The sequence below is a fragment of the Schistocerca serialis genome, chromosome 5 (genome assembly GCF_023864345.2).
Source record: "Schistocerca serialis cubense isolate TAMUIC-IGC-003099 chromosome 5, iqSchSeri2.2, whole genome shotgun sequence".
Taxonomy (NCBI): domain Eukaryota; kingdom Metazoa; phylum Arthropoda; class Insecta; order Orthoptera; family Acrididae; genus Schistocerca; species Schistocerca serialis.
In genome coordinates this window covers 611602145-611614555 of record NC_064642.1, presented here as the reverse complement: position 1 = coordinate 611614555, position 12411 = coordinate 611602145, and the positions used below count along the sequence as shown (strand labels likewise).

The window sequence follows — 12411 nt, the reverse complement described above, 5'->3', positions numbered from 1 at the left end:
GCTGTATCATTTTTGCATGTTTTATGTATTTACAAATGTTGAATATGCTGGTATAATATTTGGGTATGGTTTTATAATGGAAATGGTGCTGCTTGTAGAGAATATGGACAGATGATTTCCCAATCACAGAGTACCAGATTCAAGAGTGATTACTCATGTTTCCATTAAACTGTGTGGGACTGGTGCAGTGCCCAGCCAAATGCTTCATCTGAATGTGCAGATGAACAGAGTTTGGCTGAAGTAGATGACATTATTCAGTTGGTGGAACACAGCACTTCAACAAGTACATGCAGAATTTCTTCTCATACTGGTGTTTCACATACAAGAACGTGGTGGATTTATGCACAGCCTCTATTCTTATCATTTACAGTGGATTCAACATCTCTGAGAACAAAATGAAAGCATATAATTGGAATATAGTTGTTAGCTAATTTCAAATTGCCAAACAATCTGATTAATACCGTTTATTAATGAGTCCACTCTCATTTCTGATGGTATCAGTAACACTGATAACTCACATCTGTGATCCAATGAAAACCACACAACTTTGTGGAGATACATTTTCAAGAACAATTCCTTATGAATGTCTGGTGTGGCATGACAGACAGTCAGTTGATTGGGACTGTTGTGGTGCTGCATTGTCTTCAGGTGCCATTATCTAGAGTGTACACCATTATTGTAAAAGGTTCCTTTGGCTACAAATATGACAGGGCTCCAGGACATTCTAGACATCAGGTGACACATCTGAACCTAACATTTCCTGGAGAGAACCAGTAGAAATAGTCATGTTTGTCAGCCACCAAGATCCCCAGACTTAACCCCCTTTAGATTTTTTTACCACTGGAAGTGGTTGAAAGGCAAAATCTGCAAAGAAAATGTAAACACAAGAGATGAACTGACTGTTCAGATTATGAATAGTGCTGCTGGCATAAAAGAGCACTGAGATGACCTCAGGAGAGTTGCATGTGATGCTGTCAAGAAAATTTGAAAGTGCAATGAAGTCAGAGGTAAAATTTATGAAAATCAGCTTTTAACACAATCTTTTGCTTTTGTTTAATGACTTTCATGAGTATTTGTTTCGATTACATTCTAACAGCTGTATCTCAGTGGAAAATAACTATTGGACACTTATGTGCAGTGTTTTATTTGAACTAGTCTGTACTACTACCTCTTACAATATTTACTGTTCCTTCCAAAACACCCAGTACATTACGGTTGTTTCTCCAAAGTGGAGATATTTTTAATTTTGTACTTGCAGTGTGAGGACGGAGTCAGCAGTAACAATACTGTTCCTCATGTGTCTCATGCGATGCCCAATGGTAGTCGAAATTGTTGGTTATTCGCCATTAAAAACCACAGTAATAGTAAAATAAAAACATTAGGTCTTCATCTTTGCTTCCACCATTTTTTCTCAACATTCATGGCTTTATTACGATTCAAAGTAACAGTCAGTGCTGGTTGTTAGTTTATCCTATCTTTCGGGCAGCATATGAATCCTGCAACAGAAGAATTTTGTCAATTTTGCACTTGTTCATATTACTAGAAGTGCTGGTCAGCCAGGCCATGTGTCATTGATCGAAAAAGGTGGTAGTCAGAGGGAGCAATGTGTGCAGAATATGGCTGATAGGGTAGAATTTCCCAACTCAACATTTCCAGTTATGTTTTGACAGGTTATGCGACATGAGGTTGAGCATTGTCACATAGTAAAATCACCTTTTCATGTCTATTGCTGTACTGTGGCCATTTGTTTCTCAGTGCTCAACTCAGACATGTCAGTTGCTTTTGATAATGATCTCCTGTGATGGTTTCAGTCTGTTTCAGTAGCTCATAATAGTACATTATACTGATCTGGTCCCACCAAATACAGAGCATGACCTTCTAGCCATGAGTATTTGGTTTGCCCATTGATGTGGAAGCATGGCCAGGATGTCCCCATGATTTCCTGCATTTAAGAGTATCATAAGAAACCAGTTCATGCCCAATCACAATACATTGCAGAAATCCCTTCTCCTTCTGCCTGGCAAGCAGTTGTTCACAAGCAAACAAACTCCACTAACATCTGTTGGCTTCAAGTCGTAAGGTGCTAGTGTCTTCGCTTCTGTACCATTCCCATGGCTTTCAGTCGATTGAAAATGACTTGTATTCCCAGTGATCGTGCTAATTCCTGTTGCATCTGACACACATCAAGGTCAAGTAATGCCTCCAATTTGGTGTTTTCGAAAATCTTCTCTCTTCCACACCTGTGCCAGTCTCTGACATCAAAATCACCATTCTTGAACCATTCTCTGCACGTTATTTCACTAATAGTTGCCTCACCACAGGTCTTACTCATCATTTTATGAGCCTCAGCCGCAGATTTCTTCATGTCAAAGCAGAAAATTAAAACTTCCTGCAAATGAGAAGAATTGGGCACATAAGTTGTCATATTCAATTGAGCATAACTTTATGTTGCAATCACAAATTGACTAATAGTGTGATGGCGTTATATTTACAAATGCCTTAAGTACAACCTGCACCGCCAGTTGCTGCTACAGCCATCTATTGCGCACTGGTGGAAGCAAAGTTGTAGATCTAATAAAAAATTTAAGAGGAATTTCATTTGCATATTCAAAAGTAAAAAACCTCATTTAGTCTAGTGGGATTTCTGTCTAATGTTTCATGTTAACAAGAACAGTAAAACACAAAGAATAACCAGTATTCCAGCAGTGGCTGAGTAGTGGTACTGTATGGCACTAGCAGACAGATAGTGTGGTGTGCAGGCTGACATTCAAGAAAGAGCAACCCAAGGAAGGGTGATGAGGCAAACCAATGTTTAAAAATATGAAAACTGGTAGGGGACACCGGAGTTGGCTTTTTTTTATCTCAAAGTGTAGTAAAATACAGAGCAATAGATTGTATTATTAATTTGGCTCTGTGGCTTGCTCTCAGAACTCTCTAATGTAATTGATAACAGCAGTAGACACTGAAAAATTGGTTAGCACTTGTTCACCTATTCTTCCTTACTTGATTTGTGCCATTTTGTGTGCCAGTTCATCCATCACTGTCTGTCTGCTACTGCCCTGAAATAGGGCTACTCAGCCACTGTTGGAGTGCTGATTATGCTTTGTGTTTTTCAGTCCCTGTTAACACCTGCCATTAAACTGAATACTGTACTTGATTAGTTTTTGATCACTATGTTAAATTGACACATAAAATTGCACTTTAAGAAACATTTCAATTACAACTAGAAACAAACTGTCTCCATTGCCAATATTGGGTGTTGCAAGGAACAGGTGATGAGTGGTATCTGTTAGAGCTGACTCCACCTGCATATTTAAAGAATGGTACAGCAAATATTGTGAAACAGTGAGAACATGTATGTGCTCGTAGGGAATGTATGTTTGTGTGTATGTGTGTGTGTGTGTGTGTGTGTGTGTGTGTTGTTTTACGACAGAAATGATAACATAGTATGTAAATCATACACATGTAGTCTTCATCTGCTCCTAATTAACAGTTTTGTTTTAATCTTGAATTTTTAGAGCTGTTTGGAATGTTTACTGTTATTCTTTCTTGTATAACTTTATGTAGTTATAATAATAATAATCTTAAAATGTAATATTCCCAGTGAGACCCATTTTCTCAATCTGTGGTTAAAAAATAATTTCATTTCCAAACAATGGAAAATCTGTGATGGAATAATAACAATATGAAAATTATGGATAACTACTTACCACACAAGATGTTAAGTGGCAGACAAGCACATTGGGTCACACACACACACACACACACATACGTGCACATGCACATGCACATGCACACACACATGCACACACACACACACACACACACACACACACACACACATGCACATAACACTCCTACATATATTGGCCACTGTCATCTCCAGGTACAAAGGCCCAGCTGTGACTGCATTTGACATGAGCAGTGATCTTTTCTGGGATGGGTAGCAGGGGTACAGAAGGGCTGTGGGGTGAGGAGGAAGAGGGATAGCAGGTTAGGGTTTGAGGAAAATTTATGGCAAATATTGATCCCTGTCAATATGTGTCTTGTTCACATAGTAAGATATTTTAATGATTGTGCTATGATCCTGTACCATTCTGCCATTGGCTTTAGGATGGGAGGGGTAGTTCTCCACGTCCCAATTCTTAAAAACTTACATAGTTATACAAATAAAGCAGACATAAAATTGGTTCCTTGGACCATCAAAATGGCATCAGGGCATCCAAAAGGCAATCCTAGGTTTGTGAGAAATGCTTTTGCCGCTATCTTGGCACTCATGTTGGCAATTGGTACTGAAATCAGGTAGCATGAAAAATGGCTGATAATTCACATAATGTTCTTGCTCTCCTGTTGCATCCATTAAAAAGGTCCCACAATATCTATAGCTACAATCTCAAAAGTCCTAGAGGAGGAAAAGTGGTCGATAACTTGCAGAATGTACTTGTTTTTCTGTTGTGTCTATGGAAAGGTTTCCATAGGGTCTTGAACTAAAATTTCAATGGGTCTAGACGCTTCAGATAAGGTTTGCAATTGGATTCACAGTCTGGCCTGTGTGTGTCCAGGAATGGAATACACATGGGAATATTATTTTCAATATCATACTTTATGCTATAACTTGGGTACTGTAGTGACATTGCATGATGAAATGATGCTGAAATGCCTTTGGTATCAAAAACTGATTCTCAAGAGCCATTTTGTGATGTAGGATACCATCTTCAGATATGAAATATAGAAGAGCAGTGCATCGTCAGCATTCTGCATCTTGTTCTTAAGCCTCTTGCACCTCTTGCACCTCAGCAATAAGCACCTCATCTGCTTACAAAACATGAACCATCCTGATCAATGCATCTACATTCTGATGTAACTTTCTAAGCTTGTGATGAATGGTGTAATCATTTTCAGTTAGCTTTAATGCCCATCTCAGCAGTCAACTTCTTGGATGCATTGAATTCAATAGCTACAGTGAAGTCATATGATCAGTAATGACTGTGAACTTTTTTGTATCATATTGGTAGCATTTAAAATAGTACACCCCAAACACCAAAGCTGATAACTCCTTCTCAGTTGTGCATTAGTTGATTTCTTCCTAACTGAGCTGGTGAGAGGTAAAACAAACTGGTTTCTTTCTCCCATGTTGTTCCAGGCTTATGACAAATCCCGCAAAAAAGTTGCTAGCATCACAAGATAAGACAGACATTAGGCTATAATAACAAAGGAGATTTTGTCAAAACATCTTTAATCTGTTGCATTGTTGTCTCGATTTTGCAGTCCATCCAAAAGGTGCCAATATTTTTAGTAAGCTGGGCACAGGTTTGGTCACAGGAGCATACTCTTTGACAAACCTAATTTTTGATGAACCGGTGATAATAATTTATAAACCCACAGAATGACTGTAATTCCTACATGTTAATGAGAACAGGGAAATTATCTACTGCTTCTGTAAGTCATTGATCTGGTTCCACCAGGCCCAGGAACTGAACCTGTGACTCTGTGAAAGAATGTTCCTCCAACATCAAATTACCCCCTTGTAATCATGCTAAAACATGCTTTAGTCATTCAGCATGTTCTCTGATTGTGTGTCAAAACACACTTATATCATACAAATAAACCAAACACATAGTTGGTTTCAATCCTCTTAATATCCTATCTGTGAACTGCTGAAATGTAGTGGTGGATGCTTTTCTCAAACCAAACAACATCCTACGAAATTGGTTCAATCCTGAAGGCAGCCAACATCATGTACATTCTACAGAAAGGTGGAACACATTTTCCGAGGGTTTTTTGAAAGTGGCTACTGCAACACTATTTACTATGTTAGACTGTGGGTCAATGGTATTGCTAGCCTCAAGTTTCCTAAGTTCCTAATGCTCAAATCTTTCTTTAAGATGGACAGTTGTGCCTGAACCTGTTCTAACCTCTTCTCTAAGTCAAAATTATTAAGAACAAATATGTTAATTTACTCTTACAAAGCCTTAACACGTCCTGTCCTCACTGATACCCACCTCTGCTCTGCTTTCTGTCTGTACGCGTGTACTGTGCTCGTTGCTACCCAGCATGGGTGTAAAAGTGGTAAAAATGACAAATAAGGTCTTATACAACAAAATGAAGGCTCTGGAATGCAGCACAGCTTGCAAAGGAAAAGCAGTTCATTGCTTACTAGCTGCAACATTCTTGATTATCTCCACCGACAGATCAGCAACTGGGCAGCTGTAATGCACTTACATTTTGGGCGGTTAGCAGAATCGGCAGCATGACAAAGTAGCAGGACAGAACTCAGGGCAGTAGCGTTGGCAGTAATATGAGGTTACAGCAGGGCCATGTTCACGTGTATCAGGGAAGCAAGCCACATAGCGTAATGGATTCTCAGTGTGACGGAGCTGGCTCACAGACTCCATGCCTTGATGAACCTTGCTCGCTGTGGCAGTGGAAAGCATGGCTTGAGCAAGAGCAGCTATACCTGGTGGCTGCATACATAATGCAGTAGCATGAGAAACAAACTTACAGTGTCTGTGCTTCGGCTGAAAACAATGCTCAATTTATGGAGTTCAGCCATGAAAACGTGGCCTTATTAACAGACCACAAAGTCAGCCAGCCCACTTAACTGACAGCAGTTTTTTACAGATACCCAGGTGGGAGAGGGGTGGGCACATGATAAGGGTAGCTTCAAATAAGAACAGGAGGATTAAATAGGTAAAAATGATCCTGTATCTCAGTGTACAGCGTACAAAGAATATGCCTGGGGAAGGTGAACATGCCATCAACCGTTTGGAGGAACTATCAGCATACCCTTTTCTCACGTGATATACTGCAAACTATGGATGCAGGATAACAGGCAGATTTCATATTTCTAGATATTCAGAAAACATTTAACATGGTGCCCCACTTTAGACTGTTAATGAAGGTACGAGCATTCTAACGTTCCCGACTTAAAGAGTGAATCTGGGTTATTTCGGTTTATTCCTCCAAACCACCTTCCACTTCTTTACGAGGTGACTTACTTGGAATTTGCAGCCACTCTTCTTTACTGGTTAGCTGGCTGCTGGAAACTCTTTTGACTTCTTCTCCATCGAATAACGCTAGCTACAGGAATTTTTAGAGTCTGTCTACTTATGAAATAAGCAGATATACAAGCTTTGCTTTTTGTCAATTAACAATGTATTTGACTTTCATACACAATAAAACTATCACTTTCAACAAATAACTTCCGGTAAGTCTCTCATACAGTCGAACGTCAGAAACAAATTGAATTACAGTTAAAAGAAAGTTGGCTTTGATACCATAACTTTTCTTAACATAAATCAGAAAATAAGTCTTGCCTAAAGCAAAGTTATATCAAGAGTTTTCAAGAGTTCTTTTTCAACTGTCTTTGTTTTAATAACAATATTCAATGACCCAATGAGCTCAGAGCTGCATATAAACTCCATGGTTCTTCCTTACACACTCACTGAAACATCTATGGACTGCCCGACAGGTACTTGTCAGTGCTGTTCATCTGCCGTGTCTACTTTCTTCCTGCAACTGATTTTAAACCTGCACACACAAACATGTGATGCACAGTAGGTAGGATTCTACCATCCCACACTCATATCCAGAATATCGTGTGTTTGAGATGGTAAAAGGCTGAGTGGTTATAGAATCTACACAGAAATTCTCGAATCACTACAGGGAATTGGTTCCCAGATACATGAGCAGCTTGAAGAATTCTCAAGTAATAGAACCCAGTATGTTTTCCTCAATGGTGAGTGTTCATCAGAGACAATGGTATCATCAGGAGCACCCCCGGGGAGTATGGTAGTATTGCTGTTATTTCCTGTGTATGTAAATGATCTGGCAGACACGGTGAGCAGCTGTCTGGTTTTTTGCTGATGATACTGTGGTGTACGGAAAGGTGTTGAACCCAAATGACTGTAGGGGTACGCAAGGTGACTTAGACAAAATTTATAGATTGTGTGGTGAATGGCAGCTAGCTCTAAATTAAAAAAAAAAAAAGTAAGTTAATGCAGATGAGTAGGAAAAACAGACACGTAGTGTTGAGATACAGTGTTAGTAGTGTCCTGTTTGACACAGTCATGACTTTTAAATATCTGGGTATAACATTGAAAAGTGATATGAAATGGAACGAGCATGTGAGGATTGTGGCCAGGAAGATGAATGATAGACTTCAGTTTATTGGGAGAGTTTATTGGTAAAGTGTGTGCCATCTGTAAAGGAGACTGCATATCGGATGCTTGTGCAACCTATTCTTGAGTACTGCTCAAGTGTTTGTGATTTGTACCAGGTCAGATTAAAGGAAGATATTGAAGCTGTTCAGAGGCAGATTGCTAGATTTGTTACCAGTAGGTTAGAACAACATACATATTTTATGGAGATGCTTCAGGAACTCAAATGTGAATTCCTGGAGGCAAAGTGATATTCTTTTCAAGGAACATTATTGAGAAAATTTAAAGAACTGGCATTTGAAGCTGACTGGAGACTGATTCTACTGCTGCTAACATACATGTAGCATAAGGACCATGAAGATGAAATATGAAAGATTAGGGCTCATACAGAGGCATATAGACAGCCAATTTTCCCTTGCTCTATTTGCAAATTGAACAGGAAAGGCAATGACTAGTAGTGGTACAGGGTACCCTCCGCCGTGCCCTGCATGGTAGCTTGTGGAATATGTATGTAGATGTAGATGTAGATTGGGGCTAAAGTGAAGCAGGCATAAGTCCAAAGAATAGGATAGGGGAGTGAGGGAAGTGTGTGCTGATGGCTGAGAAAAGAGAGCAAGCCGAATCTGGAATTCATGCTCTGCCTGCGTCCTCTGAAAACACACATTACATCTTTCCCACAATTCCTGTTGGTTGGTTGCAGGCAGTACAGTAACTCATAATGAACTGCTTCTATCCTGAAAGATAGATGGGTTTGGCATTTAGGTCTTGTGTGTTGGTTATGGACAGAAGTTCCAAATGTGAAAGACAAAATTATTTTAATTTCCAACAACTCAACATTAAAGAACTCCCGTAAATCCTCCAAACAGGTAGCAGCCTGCACAAAGTGGAGGTCAACATAGAGAAATATGGCTTGATGGTCTGAAGAGGACCCTTTGTTCAGATTCATGAAGATGTCATCAGTGAATCTGAACAAAATGGAAGGTTTCTTTTGTGAGTCATTAATAAGGATTCCTCTAGATAGCCCATGAATAGTTTGACATAGGATAGTGCGTGCCATTGTTGGCCCATGTATTTGTTTTTGCCTTGATATCTTCAAGGGTGAAGTAATTGTGGACAAGGATGTAGCTGGTCACAGTGACAAGGAAGAGGGTATTGGGTTTGGAGTCAGTTGGGTGCTGGGAAAGGTAGTGTTCATTAGTGGTGAAGCCATGGGCATTGGGAATGTTGGTGTAGAGGGAGTGGCATCAGTAGTGATGAGTGACGTGCTGGATGATAAAAGAGCAGGAATTGTAGAGATTCCCTGGGGATGTGGTTAATATATTTTATATTGGATGATACATTGTCGTATATTGACAACATAATGACTTGTACATTGTTGCACTTAAAAATGTTATTTGGAGTCATCAAGGGCACTCCAAGGTAGGAAATCAGAGACACAATGCATAGAGCAGGCATTTAGGTTATCAGAGATAAATAGTAACACTAGAGCTGTGCAAATTGCAGACACTCTGTGCAGCTGTCTGAGGGGAGACGTTTCCCTTCAGAGATTTAACTGATCATTCCATCCACTGCCTAGATGCTGTTGTAAGGTGTCACTACAGAAGGTGGCCACAAAAAGGCAATTCATAGTAGAGGCAGCAAACTTGATACTTGCTCCTGAGAACTGCAATGTCAGTCGGTTTACACAGATTAGAGTGCTACTACGTCTTTCCCCACACACAGAAGGGCAGAGGGTGGGGCCATGTGACGTAAAACACAGTTGTTGCTGGCCGTAATAGGAGTGACAGTGCCGTTTAGCTTTCATCTGAATGGTGTTGATACCAAATTTGTAGTTTGTTAATGTAAAATCCATAAGCATCCCTACCTAACAAGTAAGAGTAGGGGAAGAAACTACATGTGATTGGCCAGAGGCGCCCTGGAGGTGCAGAATGACTCCTCACATTGGGCAAAGCTTTTTAGGTGGGTCGTCTATAGGAAGGGAGAAATGGTGCGCCACTACGATTCTTTAAAAACCCATGTTTTTGTATTCAGAGAGAGTTCTCAGTCAGATCGCTGGGGTGCTGACTGCGTGCTCTTGGCCAGCCTCGGCAAGCACTGACATCGTTTTCCTCAATTGGAGTGCTGCTTTCAAGTCTGTACTTAATGTGTTACTAGTGTTTACTACTTCTTTTAGCACCGGCCCCCGTGGCTTCAGACACTGACTTCTGTTGTGCAACCAGTTACCTCCTTTGCTTTTCATAGTGTTTAGAACTAGCCTTCAGTTCAGTAGTTAGTCTGATCGCAAATAAATAGTGTTAATCAGACCCCTGAATTCCATAAGTCTCGTGCTGCAAGCATCCTGTCGAGTTCCAAAATCTACATTTCTTGTAGATGCCCTGTGACAGTGTTTGGTGCTGATCCGAGTCATCAACGTGCCTTCACTGAGAATTTGCCTTTCTGCATTTGCTCCTCACCGCTCAGAAATTGCAGACTGATCTTAAACCCCTGGTCTTCCCTGTATCGTGTGTGAGGACACGACATCGTTATGGGTAATAGGCTGATGGTGTTGATTGACAAGGGCAGACATTATATCTCGCAGACATTATATCTGTGAGAACATAGTAACCAGCTGCAATGGAGTATACCAGGTGTCAGGTTTGAGTAGTTTAGGAAGCATGTAGAAGGCAGGAGTGCAGGGAGTGATGGGAGTGAGGGGGACGTAGCATCGGGGAAGAGATTCTTGGATGAACCTAGGGACTGAAGGTCCTGCTGAATTGCTGAAATGGGGTCACTGTGGCATAATCAGGACTCGATGACCTGAATATTCTGTGTCTTTGATCTCCAACCCTTCACACATGAAGATTAGGTGAGGTATGGCTTCATCTGAATCTTGAGTCCTCTTTCTCTATATCCGTCATCTGCAAGTGTTTCTTGAAGTTCCTGTGTTCTGTTGTTAGCCCTACCATGAGTTTGGTCTGTACCTGTGCAAGCTCTGGATTACACAAATTTTCTTAAAACATGACTTTGGCACCATCAGCTTCCCATGTTTTTATTTTTGTATCATAGACCAATATTCTACATGCTGTTTTCTTGTCTAGTTTTGTAGTTTCAATTCAGTCATCTCCATAGTGATGGTTAGGACAGGATCCTGTCCAGTAAATGGAGTCATTGTATCTGTCCTGACCAGTCTCTCAGCTTGTTCGTTGCTACTGCTTCTTGAGTGAGCAGGAACTGGCAGCATGTTGTTGCATTCCCCTAGTCTCACAAGGGCATCATGGCATTTTACTATGATCATTTATCTCGTTGGAGGTGCTGACAGAGATTACAGAGCTGCTTTGCTATCAGAATAAATGTAGATCAGCCATCTTTGTAGCACCTATGCAAATTCTTCTCCACACACACCATAATAGCGGATATTTGTGCCTGGAATACCATGGCCAGCTTCCCTAAAGAGATTGCACTTTCTAGTGTAGGCTGTACCACATACACCTCTGATGCAGTTATTTTCAGCCCATCAGTAAATGAGACTATGCCTCCTGCACGGTCTTATGGTTTGTTCTTCCATTACTCCCTGCTTCCAACTGTTACACTGAAAGGTTTATTGGAGCAACTGGAAATTATTGCATAGTCAGTTGGCTTTTCCTTGATCATTCTTCTATTTACCGCATTCTCTATTTTGGTGTGAGATTCTGGATATCCCAAAGATATCCAGTTATTTCTAGTTTTTAGCCTGTATGCTCCTGTCGCTGCCTCCATTTTGACCCACCGTGTAGTAGGAGTTTGTACAGTATTTTCTCCATCCCGCAGTGGGTGCACTGCTGATTCCACATATTATGGCTAAGCAGGCCCATATCTACACCTTGCCAAACTTATTAGCAGGCACATTTTGTTCTACTTTGTCCCCCAGTGCTATAGTCCCATAAATTATCGTAGGTCTTGTTGCAGTGGTGTATATCCTGTACTTACTCTTGGGGTTTACACCTCAGTTTTTTTCCACAGGCTCTTCTAGTGGTCATAAGAGTATCTTTCGCCTTGGAGCATATATCCCTTATGTGAGGAATCCATGATAGTTTTGCACCTGGGGTTACCTACAGATACTTCATTGTCTCTGTACAGGTAGAGCTCTTTTCCAGAAGCTTAAGTTCGAGTGCATGTCCTGGATATGCTTCCTTGTAAATGGTACTACAACAGTTTGCTTGGAACAGATCCGGTTTCCTGCACCAGTCCTGCACAACGTACAATGCACATTGTGCCATTGTTCTAACATACTATC

At 40.6% G+C, this 12411-nt stretch overlaps 1 protein-coding gene across 1 annotated transcript in view; it reads left to right on the top strand.

Moving 5' to 3' along the window:
* The window catches only part of LOC126482131 (protein eyes shut-like), a 259779-nt gene that overhangs the window by 49686 nt on the left and 197682 nt on the right, over positions 1-12411 (top strand). The window lies entirely within an intron of this gene.